The 14254-nt window shown below is 40.5% G+C and overlaps 1 protein-coding gene and 1 long non-coding RNA gene across 3 annotated transcripts in view; one reads left to right on the forward strand and one right to left on the reverse strand.

Moving 5' to 3' along the window:
* RBPJ (recombination signal binding protein for immunoglobulin kappa J region) overlaps nucleotides 1-14254 on the reverse strand; it is a 144137-nt gene that overhangs the window by 59712 nt on the left and 70171 nt on the right. The gene's annotated exons all lie outside the window — the stretch shown is intronic.
* Nucleotides 2786-13504, forward strand: LOC130572978 (uncharacterized). Its single transcript, XR_008965281.1, has 4 exons — nucleotides 2786-2912; nucleotides 9640-9689; nucleotides 10453-10531; nucleotides 11782-13504. It is a non-coding gene; the product is annotated as an uncharacterized LOC130572978 (long non-coding RNA).

Below are 14254 nucleotides of genomic sequence, written 5' to 3' on the forward strand. Positions count from 1 at the left end.
CATCCAGGGTAGCTGACACCTTTTGATTTTTTTCCTCTTAGTGATTTACACATGACCTTCTAATGCTAAAGTTCATTAGTGCTTGGATATCATATTGATGAGCTTCGTATAAATGAATGGATAAACGGATAAGTCATAACTAAGGTAATGAGCTTAGAGTTGTTATGGAGGTAGCTGAAGTCATGTTGTGGGTCATAATGAATTAAAGAATTTCCCTATCATTTTATTTACTGTCAGTCTCGGTTCAGGATTCACTCTCTCTTCTTTAATCTTAACAAGCAGTGTTTCATTATTAATGTTTCAGACAGCCATATATTTTTCTAGAAATGCAGATATCCAGACATTCTTATTACTCATGGTTTCATTATCAGTTTGTTTTTTTCCTCATTACTGGCACTGACCTTGCCAAGAGCTAAGAACATGCATAATTTTACTAGTGCGATTAGACTCATTAAAGCTAATGGGATTAGTCAAGAAATAAAAGCTACTTCTGTTTAAGTGTTTGTTGTTTGAGGTAGTGCTGCTAGAATCAAGATGAGGAATGTTTGGAAGGAGTTTGGACTGCACTATAATTTTCATTAATGCCATACAAAGAGAAATTCAAACATTTTTCTCTTGACCCAGCCCTGATGCATTATGAAACCAACATGGTTTTACACTGGAAGTGAACAGGGATTTCCTAAAATTCTTTTTCTTTAAAAGATGGGCGCATGTCAAAAATTAGGCTGGTTTCAGCAAACTTTACTAGGTCTTTTCTCAAGTGTAGTTTGAAATTTCTAAATTAAAGATAATGAGACATGCATCTCAGCTACCAGCCCAGCAACAGAGGCTGAGTGTAACCTGATAGCAATGTTGTGATGCTGTRCCCTGGGAAACTTTGGGTCTTCCCAGGAATATTTCATTGATGTGGGGAGATTGAGACAGGCAAACGCAGACGAGATTTTCTGCACAGAAGTAGTGAGATTGCACTGAATTAAACAACATAAAGTTATCTGCTCTCACAGAGGAATGGTCTCACAGTTTGAGCATGGGCTTATAAATTGGGGGTCTTGTGTGTAAAATCCTCAAGAGGTGTTTCTGCCAGTATAAAGTGGAGAAAAAAGGCTAAAGGATTTCCTTGCCATTACTCCTACCCTGCCTTTGTTTCTAATTTCCAGTGCTGCAAGTCTGCTGTTCTTTGACCTGCCAGCTGAAAGCCTTGAAGAAGCATTATAGCAGCCAGAAATACAATGTTTAGAGTGCAGCTGGTTTTCAGCCCCTTTCTTTGACAGCCGTCTCAGCTAGGGCTGAGAGGGGAGGAGCATGGAGTAGTTATTCCATCCATTCCAAGGAACTTCCCTTCTGGACCATCAGGACAATTTTATGGAGATTGGTAACACAGGCCAGACACACAATGGGTGATTATTAACCCTAATATGCTACAATTTGTCATTTCTGACCTCTGATGAGCTGCCTCATAGACAGTGAGTTATAAAAAAATTCTGGTATCTTACTTACAGAATCAGATGCAAACTGCTCTGCTATCGTTCCAAATCAGTTAATCTCCCACGGCCTTGGAGAAAACATCACTTGTGGCCTTTTACCCACTTTATACCTTCTTTTCAAAACAAACATTATTTTCATCTCTGATAAATACAGGTAACATTTACTGAAGCTACAGAGGGGCTATTTGTAGTCTAAAAATTAAAATTCTTAGTTAATACTGAGTCCTGTATTGTGKTTTTTTTCYGTGCAGAGGTTAAAAACAAGCAAGTCCAGCACTGCAAAGTCTAATATCTGGGGTGGTAGACATTTGTGACAACTATTCACATTTCTCTAGGAGAGCAACTGATCTATGCCCCAATGCTCACAATTTTATTAACATTGGAAAGAGCCATGTGGTGTTCATATAGTGTTTGATCTCCATGAAGTCTCAGAGCCCAAGGTTTTCTGATTAGTGGCAGAGGAGGAGGACTGGAGTGACAGTTAGGGGTGCGCCGGTCCCTACTGTATATACAGCTGTTGCTGCGCAGGGGAGGGAAACACAGGGTCTGGCTGTCTGTTCCAAACAAAAAGAAATGGCACATGCTATTACTTCCAGATCATTGCAGTCCCTGCACCACCATCTGCTGGGGGTCAGAGCAGTTGTCCGGGTCGGCGTCAGTCATGCACAAACTCAATGCCTTCCACTGAGCTGCGCCAAGCAGTACATATTTACAAGAACAATAAAGCAAACCTGCTCCCTGGACACAGGCACCACAATGCTCCATCACATCGGGAACAAAGGGGCACAACGAAAGTTGATATGCATTACAAAGGAGGTTCTCGGGGATCACAGCTTTGTGATTTCAGGCTGTAACACAAATTGAAGGGAAGAAAAACTGTCACCAATAAGACCAGACCTAGTGATCATTGTATTTGGAATTGACGCAGCATTGCTGAAAGGGTGCCTGGGTCTCTGTGTTTCCCCTTTTCCTATTGTCAGCGTCTTCTGTAGAAAATAGTGAAATAGGAAAAGCTTTGATGAGGAATGTTGAAAACTTGGATATGTTATTCTGTAACAGAAGCAAGATAATCTCTGCCACTTACCCCGGCTTGTCCATGCAGATCTCTTTTTCTGGGGCTTATGCCACGTGCTGGAGTGAGGTGTGGAGAGCCCTGATTGACGTAAACGGAACAGTTCCTGGAAACCCCATGAGTACAACTGTGCCACTGTGATGTTGAAACCAAACGAGCAGTTCTAGCACCTCTTTGGCCTAACAACAGCTAGTGAGTAATTCATTTCTCCTGCTAAAAAAGGCTGCTTCACCACCACGGGAGTGACACATCAGGTGTCACTGTCGGGTGCTGCAAGCCTTTTGCTTAGTGCTGTCCTGCACCCTTGGCTGAACACACGCGCACAGGCGTGACACGCTTGGTGCCTAGAGCTCGAGGTGGGTTTCCTGGCACTTTATTAAGGCACGAGGTAAAAAGGTACAATCCTTCTCTCTGATCTTGTCAATCTTGCTGCAGAACTAAGTCCAGTGCTTTGGTGCTGCACCAGAATGGAAGCAGGGGAGTGATGGAGATTAGTGCATAGGCGTCTGCATTGCTTGGGAYGAACTCAGTGGCATTCGGCTGAATTTATTAGTTTGGTCTCAGCATCAGCACTGTTAAAACAGGCAGCAGTGCCAGCATGGGGTAAAAGAAATAGGCAGCAGCTCTTGAAAGCTATGAAAAGGGCAGGTGGAGCTGCACCCAGAACATTTTTTTAAGCGAGGCTCATTGCCAAATAGCTAGAAACTATGCTGTACCAGCRAAAGCACATGGAGGACTGCTGTAGTCACTGCCTCACACAGCTACAGTGTCTGTCACAGCACTACCACATACATAATCTTTGACATTTCATCTGATAATTAGTGGTTTTGGCACAAGCAAACACACTCTTGTTAGGTCCTATCCTCAGCTTCTTTTTACTAAACATCACTCGTCATTTTTGCATAAAACCTCTCCAGTCCATGTAATGTTTGACAGCCTTCTCGGATGATTTGCCTGAAACATGATATGGAAGAGAAGACCTCCAGGTGGCTGCAYACACATGTCTGCCAGGCTCCACCTTCCCGGCCTCACTGGCACCAGGRCACCCCAGCTGCCGGAGCCGCAGAGCTGGTTCTGGAGCCTGCGAGGGCATGCAGAGCAGCCTTTGCTTGTTTCCTTGGAAAACCTCACTAGCTCATTTACATATTTGTACTTGGAGGACACTTTTCATGAGCCATACCACACAGAGCTGTACTCCACAGTTTTGTACTGCAATTAGGCAGGCTTTCAACTGTGGGTCAGAACTAAAAGAATTTTTTTTTTTTTGCTATCTGGTCTTCTGTAACTGAGTTTGAAATAAAAGTTGCAGAAGAGTAGTCAGTCAATGGATAGCTTAGATGCATTTACATAATAAAATGTATGCAAAATGTAAATACTTTTGATTTTGGGGAGGAGAAGGCAGGGGATGGGAAGCTGGCAGAGTGACTGTGTGAGGATATTAGTAATAAAATGAAATGACAAAAAGTCTCCATCCTGTAAGTAATTGATATAAATCTGCTCCAAATATGTGGGGACAGAAAGCCATTCCCATTAGTAGTCCAACAGAAGTGATGTGTTGTCCTGTATGCTTAGTCTGCCATAGAGAGGTGCTACATTGTAGAAAACATCTTGTTTTGTGCCTGTTTGCACCTGTGCTGGAGGCTGCATGCTACCAGCCAGTGATAGATTAGTGTAGGGAATGGACTRAGATTCTCAGTATCCTTCTGGACACAGTTTAGACATAGATGAACTTGTTCTAKCAGAAGGTTTCCCTGCCAGTGGCAGGRGGGTTGTAACTAGATAATCTTTAAGGTCCTTTCTAGCTCAAACCAATTCTAGGATACTGTGATATTCTTCAAATAATGTCAGGGAAATTTAGAATTGGTTTCATGTATTCTGCAGATGAATAAGGGACTTCAGTATCCAGGAGGAACTTTACAGGTCTTGGTGGTGGAGTATTCCCTCCTCCTCAATCATATTGTGGCATACTTAAGTGCTACCATGGATAAACCATATTCTTAGCTTTTATGTTTTAAGTAAGTCTGTCATTGTGTGAAAAAAGGAGTTCAGTTTCTATTTCTTAATTGCATGCATACACCTTAGGRGTCTAATGTTCAAAGCCTGCAGCATCCGTGCCCCACTGGAAGCTTTTTTATTTGGGTACGTGGGAGGTGAGCTGTTGGAAAAATCTAGCCCAGAATAACAGTTTAACTTTTTATATTGCCTCTTTTATTTCATTAACATTACCCTTTATCTCTGAGGTTATAGATATGTTTTTATAAAGAGTAATTCTGCACATTGCCAGATCTCTGGGCTGCATAAATTCAGCCCAGATCAGGCAGAGCGTGTTGAGTCACACAGCTCACATAATTCATACACATGATGGCTGTTCATGCCAGCTTTATTCTGTATGCTGCTGTATGTATTCAATGACTACTATGGGAGAAAAAGTGACATTTGATCAAACTCGAATGGCACAGAGGGAAAGTCTGGGCCTTTTGAACAAATTTAATCTTTTACCTTAAGCTGTGCCAGTTGAGTACGTTGCAACAAGAGACAGTGACATTCTTGATCCAGGATTAACTGCTGCAACTTTGGATTTACTGCCTGGTGGAGCCTTGGTCTGATTTTTACCCCCAGACCACTTATATGCTGTTTCTTAACATATTGGCCTTGAACTCATTTTTAAATCTATCTATCTATCTATCTATCTATCTATCTATCTATCTATCTATCTATCTATCTATCTATCTATCATCTATCTATCTATCTATCTATCTATCTATCTATCTATCTATCTATCTATCTATCTATCTATCTATCTATCTATCCTATCTTCTTCCAACCTGTTCTCTGAATTTCATCTGCAATGTCTGCCAGTTTCGAATGCCTAATAGCCGGATAAATGACCATCAGGAGATAATAATGGATTCCTAAAATACAATTAGATGTTTTTATGAAAGCTATGTTTTAGTGATTTGCAGCTGAYGTAGGGCACATATATGGTTATTGAGAACTTCTGTTGCTTTTATSCTTCATCCTTTCTCCCTGCTTACTCTAACCATTTACAGCATTGTATTTTAGCTCCTTGATTTGCCTGATTGAAGAAGCYTTTGCATTGTTATTTCTTAAACATGGTACAGGAGGTTCCTCAAACTTATTGGAGATACTTAAAACTTCATAGAGGAGAAAAAGCTTTTAATATTTCAATACATTCCCATTGTTTGTGGTGTTACTTTTTGTTTTTATAAAAATGTTGTAAAAGGAATATTCAAAGGGTTGTCTTGCCTTAATGAACTTAGGAAACTTTTTGTTTTGTCCCTTATGTTGTTTACAAATGCAGCTGATACTACTCTATTTTTACTTGCATGTTTTAAACCATTGCACTGTGGTAGTGACTGAGAAGTACTTCACTGAGCAACAGAACTGTGCTCACTCTGCTTAAATACTGCTGCAAAAGTAGCACAAGATAAAAATGTCTTTAAGGTCCTGCAGAAACTCTAGTTAAGCTGCAGTAGTGGATTGGAAAGAGATGTGGCAGAGAGAGAAATCATGGAAGTTAAGGAAAAATTGGTAAAAAGGCAAAGGGAAAGACTGTTGCTTTGGTAAATAGAGAGAGGGATGGCTGAGCCAGCATCAAATTGCTCCCCATCTCTGTTCTGGCACTTGCAGATCTATTGAAAGCAGGCCAGAAGGACATGCTGAATTTGTTGCTCCTGTGTGCCAGCTTTTTCTGCAGCAGCAAGAGAAACCAATCAGTGCTGCTTCAAAAGCAGCTGGAAACTGAGAAATCCCTGGTCCCCCGCTGCCTGGCAAGCAGCAGTACAGGGTCTTCTCAGTTTCCAGCCACTACAGAGGCTCCATTGACAAAATGTGTGCGGCATTTGAAGGAGCACAATGTGACAATGAAAGAACCTGAGGGAGACAAAACAAGGAAGGGAGCAAAAGAAAGAAAGGGGGGAGAATTAAATGGGGATGAGGGAGCAACTGAAGACAGGAGGACAAAAATCAAAAGAAAAATATGCTAATCACTGCAAAAGGGGCAATAAAAAAAAGCTGTCCTTGCAGTATTTGACACCTCTGCTCTGCTTTATCAAAGAGTATAATTGTGATAGGAAGACTAGAGAAAAAGACGTAAAACTTCACCAATGTTTGCTTTCACTGCCTGAGATGCGACACGCTTCATTTAGTCCCCGACTTTCACAAATACTGTTGTGAAGTACAGAGTGACTGTAAGATGCCAGATCCCACACAGGGGGACAACATGGCACTGTGAGTGGGACAGCTCCTACCCTCATCCTCTGTTTGTGAGAGAAGCAGAAATAAAGAGCCCCATAAGCCAGGAGAATGGTGCCTTACAGTTGYTCACAACAACCTGTTGCCCAAAATAAAGTCAGGGAGCTGACTTGTTTTTGCCTTTCTCTTGTACTTCATTGCATCAGCTGTGAGAATGTGTMGCCAAGTATCACCAATGATAGCTCAGAGCAAGCAGCATGACTAGGTTTTATTTCTTTTATGTCTGAATGCCTGGTCATGAGGTAGGACATCCGAGRGGGGCACCAGGAGCTCAGGGGATGTGCCTGTGGTACCTTAATCTCCCAGTTCTTCCTGCTTACCCTGGTTGTTGAGGATAATGGAAGACCTGGGGGTGTCAGAACTGAAGTTGGTTGCAAAGTAACAAACTGGAAGGGGTTTCCCAAATATCCTCGCATGACTCATGGGGTTTTTAGTTCATGGGTCCAACTTGAGCTCTTTCAAATTAAAAACCCCTGAAACGTATACAGGGTGAACACAGCATCTTCAGCGCCTGCTGCTTCACTCCAGATAGCTGCTTTTACTTGGAATAAACTGGTAAGGCAGCATGCAAAAATTATGACTACTTGGGAGAAAGCACTGACATCTACCGATTTTCTGGGAATTGTTTGTAATTTCTGAAAGGTCAGAGAAGTGCACCATAAAWACTGAGAGAGAAGAATAGAACTGTTGCTGCTAGGTTCAAGAGGCAACATCAGACAGGAACTGAGAAGGGGGTGAACTGTGTGTTGCCCAAGTTGGAAATGGGTAAGCTCAATTTGTGTGCATTTTGCCTTTGAGCACTGCACTGTCATCATCTTAAGTGAGTTTATCTTTCTAAGCAAAGGAAGGCTTCTGTCCTGGGGACAGGGGTTTTGCAGTTAATAAAGCCTTCTTAAGAAAACCTCTTATTTATCATTCAGGTTTAAAATAAAATGCTTCCATTTGCTCTCTTAGCTTGACAGTTACTTTCAGTCTTGAGAAATTATTCCTGTAAAGTACTTACTACTTAGGTCTGTTTTTCCAAAGTAAACTTAATTTGAGTATGACCCATGGCATCTACACAAYCCCTGGTATTTAGATCAGTGATCAATTTATCTTTCTCTGTAGACAGTGTAAAACTGATTTTCTTTTGATATTTTATTGGTGAGTTCCTGTGTGTTATAATTTTGAAAGAACCTACAGTGCAGTTGTAAAGCAGTTGTAAAATGAGACCACCGTTATGTCTGTCTGATCAGGAATCACCCACTCTGTAGTAGTTCAAGAATGAGATGTTATTTTCTTTTTTGTTTCATTCGTTCAGTTCATATATAGTAGATCAAAATTAGTASCATATTTTCAAGTTTACCATTTCAGATTTTTTTCCATGTAAGTTAATCTAAAGCAAAGATATCTTGCCTCATCTGTAAAATCTTAGCTGTATATTTTGTGTCATAGGAGGAGGTRATAGCAAGGGCTGTAGAGGAACTACCAGAATGAGAAACAAAAACATAGAGATACCTCTCAAAATACTGGGCAAAAACCTATCTGATACTTTTCAGAATTTTTGCCCCTTATTTATGCTTGTTTCATGGACTGGCTCTGTCTACATTAATGAGTAATTCATCATAACAGAAACWGATCACCATATTGAAGTAGTTAGCGCTGAGAATGAGCATGTTTGTTGTAAACAGTTCAAGGATTTGAACTTCAGACTACCTTTAACTTGATCCCTTGGACTGTCTCTTCTCACCATGCAAAGTGCCCAATAGCTGCCCAAAGGCCCACRGGTTGGTTTGGACTCCTAACACCCTCGCTGGAGTGCATTTCATGAGCAGAGCTTCTGAGTTAGCTCCCTRCAAAGGGAATTCAGTGCTTCTGTGCATCAAAACTGCGCTGGGAGCTGAGCCAGAGTGCAGTAAATGGGAACAGACAGGGAGTGGGATTTGTTGCAAAACTACATTGGTGCTCTGAACCAAAATATAGCTATAGATATATATATGTGTATATAGGCAGCCATATATATTTTTGTGGCTTTGGGAAGGCACTGTGTATTTTTCTCTAGTGTGCAAACCAAGCATTTTGCGTGGCAACACTCAAATGKGCATTTGTATATTTCTTTGGCCAGCAACCTCTGGTAAATTCAGCAKGTTTGATGATGCAAAGACAAAGCAAGCTGCACTGGATCATTATGTAAGCAGAGAAATCCTTACATGTGTGCTTTACATGCAATTCAGAATAGTAGATTTTATTTTATCAAGTGATAAAAATGATTAATATTAATATTAATGAAATATTTCATATTTCCATTAAAATATGAAAAACTGGTTTCCTAGCTGCCACTGCTTCAATTCTCCAAAAAGGAGAAAGTGATGGGTTTTCTAAATCAGAARAACAACTAATTTTATGTGATCAAAGATGGCCCTGTGCTACATAAGATTGCATGAGAATGCATAAAGAGTTAAAGAAAAAAAAGTCCAGAACCATGTAGGTTTTGTTTAAATCAATGTGCTTGATAGCATATAGTGGTATTGATCATGAGATCAGGAGTCAGAACTTCTGCATGTTAATTCTGACTTCTTCAGTGATTTCAGCTTTTGTCTGGTCATTGCTACGCAGTTTCCCACCTGAGCAAAGGAATATTAATGTTTCAAATAGCAAAAGAAACTGTTCAATACTGAACAGTTCACCTTTCTGATTTCCAGTTCATTTATTTGAATGAATCATTATTTTGCTCCTAAAATGCTGCTGAATTTCATTTACTACTGCTGGCTAACTTTTTGCACTGAATGTTTTAAWTTTGATTAGTCACATTCATTTGTGTAATTTCAGTTCCTTGGCTGGATTGCTAGAGCTCAGACAAGGATCTTCGGCAGCTGCTGGTATGAGTACAACATCTTATTTCAGTTAATTCTTGCATATGTGTTTTTTGCATTTGTTCTCAACAAATGATCAGGCATATTTTGACTGAATGCATGTTTGCAGAAAGCCAATAGAAAGGAATGTAAAGTGAGTGGTAAAACGCATTTGTGAAAAAAGAGAATTCCTACATCAGTGTACTCCAGTGGCTTTGTGCTAATGCTCTCAAAATTCTTCCACTGGAGTCTGATCCATAAAGAGACTCAGTTACTTAAAATAGCAGTTATGTCCTAAAGTTCTTAGTATGTGCTGTTATCTCARCTTCTGTTTAAGCTTAATAGAGTACCCCCATGTTCACACCCAGATTGCACCCACAAYTGGCCTTTCAGGCTGCTTCTCTACCTGGGAATGGTGGCACCTGAAATGAGAGGCACTGCAGGAATTCAAGGAAACATGCTCTGGTGACACCAATATGCCTGAGCTGACTGAGAGCCTTATTCTGAGCTGGGAGCTCTTTTGGCAGCTGTGATTGTGCATTTGCACATGTCCAGAGCTGTGTGTGTCAGTTTGCAGGTCACTGCTGTAAAGACCTGACAGATAGACCAGCTCTGGTGCTGCAATGCTGGGGCTCTCCTAAGGGCTGTGTTTGGTATCTGTGCACAAGCAGGAAAGATTTCTCCTTGTAAAAGGCTGCCATCCACTTTTGTGCAATATCCAATTTGATCCATATTCTTGCCAATAGTATTTTGAGGATAGTGTCCCAAACTATACTTTTCCTATCCCCAGATGAGAGGCTAAGTTTGCAGAGAGTTGGAAGATGCTGCTTCCTGGGGAGCTGTCAGTCAGCTGTGATTGCAAACTCCTGGTATGTCACACCCTAATTAAAAACAGCATCTAGAATGTTTTTTCACTCATGCCTTTAAATATCRTTCTAGTTTAGGAAACTCAGACACAGCCATGCTCAGCCCCTTTCCGAGTCTGAGAGGACTCAAACCTATATTCTCCACCTCCTCTGCCTCTGGGCACATTATCTCCCTTTCTAGTCCTGGTCCTAGAGCAACACAAGTGTATTTGTCTCCTCATAAGGAGATACTTTTGTGAAGTTTTCCACCTCAGTTTTGCAAAACCGAAAATTTCCTGATGATCTACAGATAGCTTCAGATCTAGTTTTTAATCTGAATAGGAGGTAATCCACAGGCATGTTTAGGGATAAAACACCAGGAGCGTCATCTTCAAATTGTTTCTTATTCTCTTCTTTTAATGAAACCCAAAAAGTATTTATTATCTCCCCTTCCACCCCAGGTTTATGGCAAGAACTGCAGGAATTACCACAACTGCATCTCTCAAACAGATGTTTTTTTWAAAAAAATTTGGCAGAGTTTTAAAATTTCAATTTGGTCATCTTTTTAAAATTTGATCTCTAAAGAAAGCTTTCAGAATTCCCTAGTAATTATTAATGGGTCACCTGGTGTATCATGGAGATCAATATTTCTTACCCTCAGCCATTAACTATTACATCCCTGTTACAAGTGAGGATACAGAGACAGCTCAGGCTTTTACTTTAGCACAATCCATACAGATTAATTAAAAAAYAGGCCCAGTACAAATCATGCCAAAAGAAAAAAGTCCAAAGCATGAAAATAAGCCAAAAAAAGAATTACATCATTTCCTTGTATCTTCCCTAAGGACGACGAATTGGAGAGTATGAGTCAGTCTCAAGAAATGAAATAAAGAAAGTCCAGCTTTTAGGGACTTTTTCTTGCTCTTACCTTTTGGAGCAGAGCAGGCCATCAAGCACAAGCAGCAGAAATCTGACTGCTGATAGGTTTTAAAATAGGAGTGAAGGTGTATCTGTGGATAGTTTGGCTTTCTGGTTTGTGACAAGATATCTTGTGACAAGGTATCTTGGTGGCAAGATACCATGACCAAGGAAAGTGAACTTGAATATGGGGCAGCATGGCCTTGTGATATCCCATCTCCTGCTGCCTACAGTCAGCTACAAAGTAGATGTTCTCTACAGCTGTGAAATATTTTCGAAGTTCTCTGTAATGAGAAGAACACATGTTACATGTCCTTTCGGATCTCAAACCTCTTCTTTATACCTCTACTTTCCAGTCTGCAATACAGAGGTGAAGATGAAGCAATGGATGACTTTTGACTACTTTCTTCRTCGAGGGACGGCACATTTTGTCCATGACTTATCATCTGCCACATCATTTTATCATGTGCTCACCTTACTCTCTATCCAACATCAGAGTTTCAAGTATTCTGGCAAAATACATTTAATAATTAAACATATTTTCCTCTTTAATAATTCAATGAGAATTATCTGTAGTAATAATGGATTTTCTACTGTGTCTAAATGGTATTGTTCACTTTTGATTAAATAATCCTCAGGATAACAAAGGATGAGCTGTTGCACCAGGGGTTCATTTAACATCATCATTCACATTTACTTTAAAATCAAGGGTAGTATTCACAAGGCCAGTGTCTCTAAGGACACTTTGATACACATAATTCTGTGTCATTTACATTGGTGAAGAAAACAAAGAAGGCAACACAACATATTTTTTGGCCACATGACCTCATGTACTAGGATGAGAAAAATATGTGAAGTCCTTGTCAAACCCTCCAAAACCTTGGCCTTTTCAGTCATGATCTCTTTACCTCTGTCAACCTATGAGGGGCAAATGGGAATGGACCATGGGAWGAGTGTGAGAAGCCAGGACCACGCAATTTTCATGTCACGCTGTGCCTTGGGCAGAAGCTCCCAGTCATCTGACCCTGTCCTCAGCATCTGTTTCCCTGAATTGCAAATAGTTCCATTACCATCATGCTGTTTTGTGTCCTGCAAATGCAAATTTGCCCTATGACAGAACGAGTCCCATGTCTGATGGAGAAGATTTCGCCATCCTGCATTGTGTGTGTGCAGGTCCTACGTAAGCCTAAGAAAAACCTTCTGATGTGTACTACTGATTGTTTACATATGTTATCAGTGGGGAAAAAAAAACAGGAAAGGAAAGCTGGCAGCTTACACTGCCAAGAGATCTGGCAGTGGCTAGAATCACATTTAGATAATTTCCAGTCACTAGGCTTTGTTTTCATTTTTTAAAAAACCCTTCCTAGAAAGTTGCTGCCCTGTTCTTTTTACTCTGCTACAATCAGTATAGAGGAATACCTGCAATGGGCTCCTGTCCTTACAACCAAAGCAGGCAACATCAGGAGATGTTTCCAGAGAGAAAGTGGAAGGTGTGGTAAGATACTGTGCTTTATACAAGTTCAAAATATGCAACACTGCTTGGAGCTGTGATTATGGTTCTGTGTGACAAAAGTTTTTTAATGATAGTGAAGTCAGGGACTYGTGATTCAAATTCAAATTGGTGCCAAAGGAAGATAAAGTTTGGAACGTGGGCATATTTCACATCTTCAGGTCAGGCTCTTGATGGGTCAAAAAAACATGGGCACTGGAGGACTGGGGCTCCAGCTGCCTGTATTTAGGAATTRCCTGTAGCAGAGAGAATGGTTCCTCGGCCAGCTAAGCCAGAAGAGCTCATGGCTTCTCTGAAACAAAATACTAGAGAGAATAGATACCAAAGCAATTTAATTAGAGTCCAGCTAAGTTTGTGTGTTTAAATCTGACTTCTATCAACTATTCTGTACCCATTCACCTATACATGTGAATATGGATATATACTAGAAATTTTTGCTAGGGTGAAATAAAATTTGCAAACTTACATCAGCATCTCAAGTAGTATAATTCCAGCTAGTCCAGGCCCAAGCCTTGGGAGTCCTTTACTATTAATACAAAACTGTTCTCATAGGGTTAAGCATTTGGGGACTGAAGATGGCAGTTTTCAAAAAGGCTGACTCATTTTACAATAACAGCCTTAATATCATCTCTGCCTGAAGAGACACAACATAAGCAAAAATAAAATGTTAAYTTTAATATCAGCATAAATATTAGACATTCATACTAGCATCCCCCAGAGAGACAGAGAGAAAAAAAAAAAAAAAAAAAAAGAGTTCAAATGCAAACAGTCACACACCTAAGGAGCTCTAGTACGAATTCCGTGTGAGAAGATGCAGTGTTACTGGCATCAGCTTTTCTTCTGAAATCTTAGTCATCAAAAGCACAAAGATGTCAATGAATGCTACAGAGGAAGTAGGGCAATGATAAATTCACTTCACATCCAGCATCAGATTCCAGGTGTAAAACCAAAACAGAAGGATTATTTTCTGTACAGATGTAGAAAAGTAACCAAAGCTATCTGCTTTTGACATCTAAATGAGACACACTGAGGACTAAAGGTAGCACCCTAGWTTTACTGTGTCAGTCCTGGAGAAGGGAAGACAAAACAACACCTATCAGATGCTGAGGTAGCCTACAGCATAAACTCCTTCCCTGTGCCCTCCATGGTCACTTGGCAGTCATGTTGTAGGGTCATGGCAGAGGTTCTGGCTGTTAGGTCACATGCTCCAGTACAACATTGCAAGGCATCAGAAGTTGTCAACGATACAGGAAAAACAAATACTTGTAGGCTGAGATATCAAAGGAAAACCACAGCTGAAAAGGAAGCGAAAAATTATG

The sequence above is a fragment of the Malurus melanocephalus genome, unplaced genomic scaffold (genome assembly GCF_030028575.1).
Source record: "Malurus melanocephalus ecotype Western Australia unplaced genomic scaffold, MMel_1.1 scaffold_47, whole genome shotgun sequence".
Lineage (NCBI taxonomy): Eukaryota > Metazoa > Chordata > Aves > Passeriformes > Maluridae > Malurus > Malurus melanocephalus.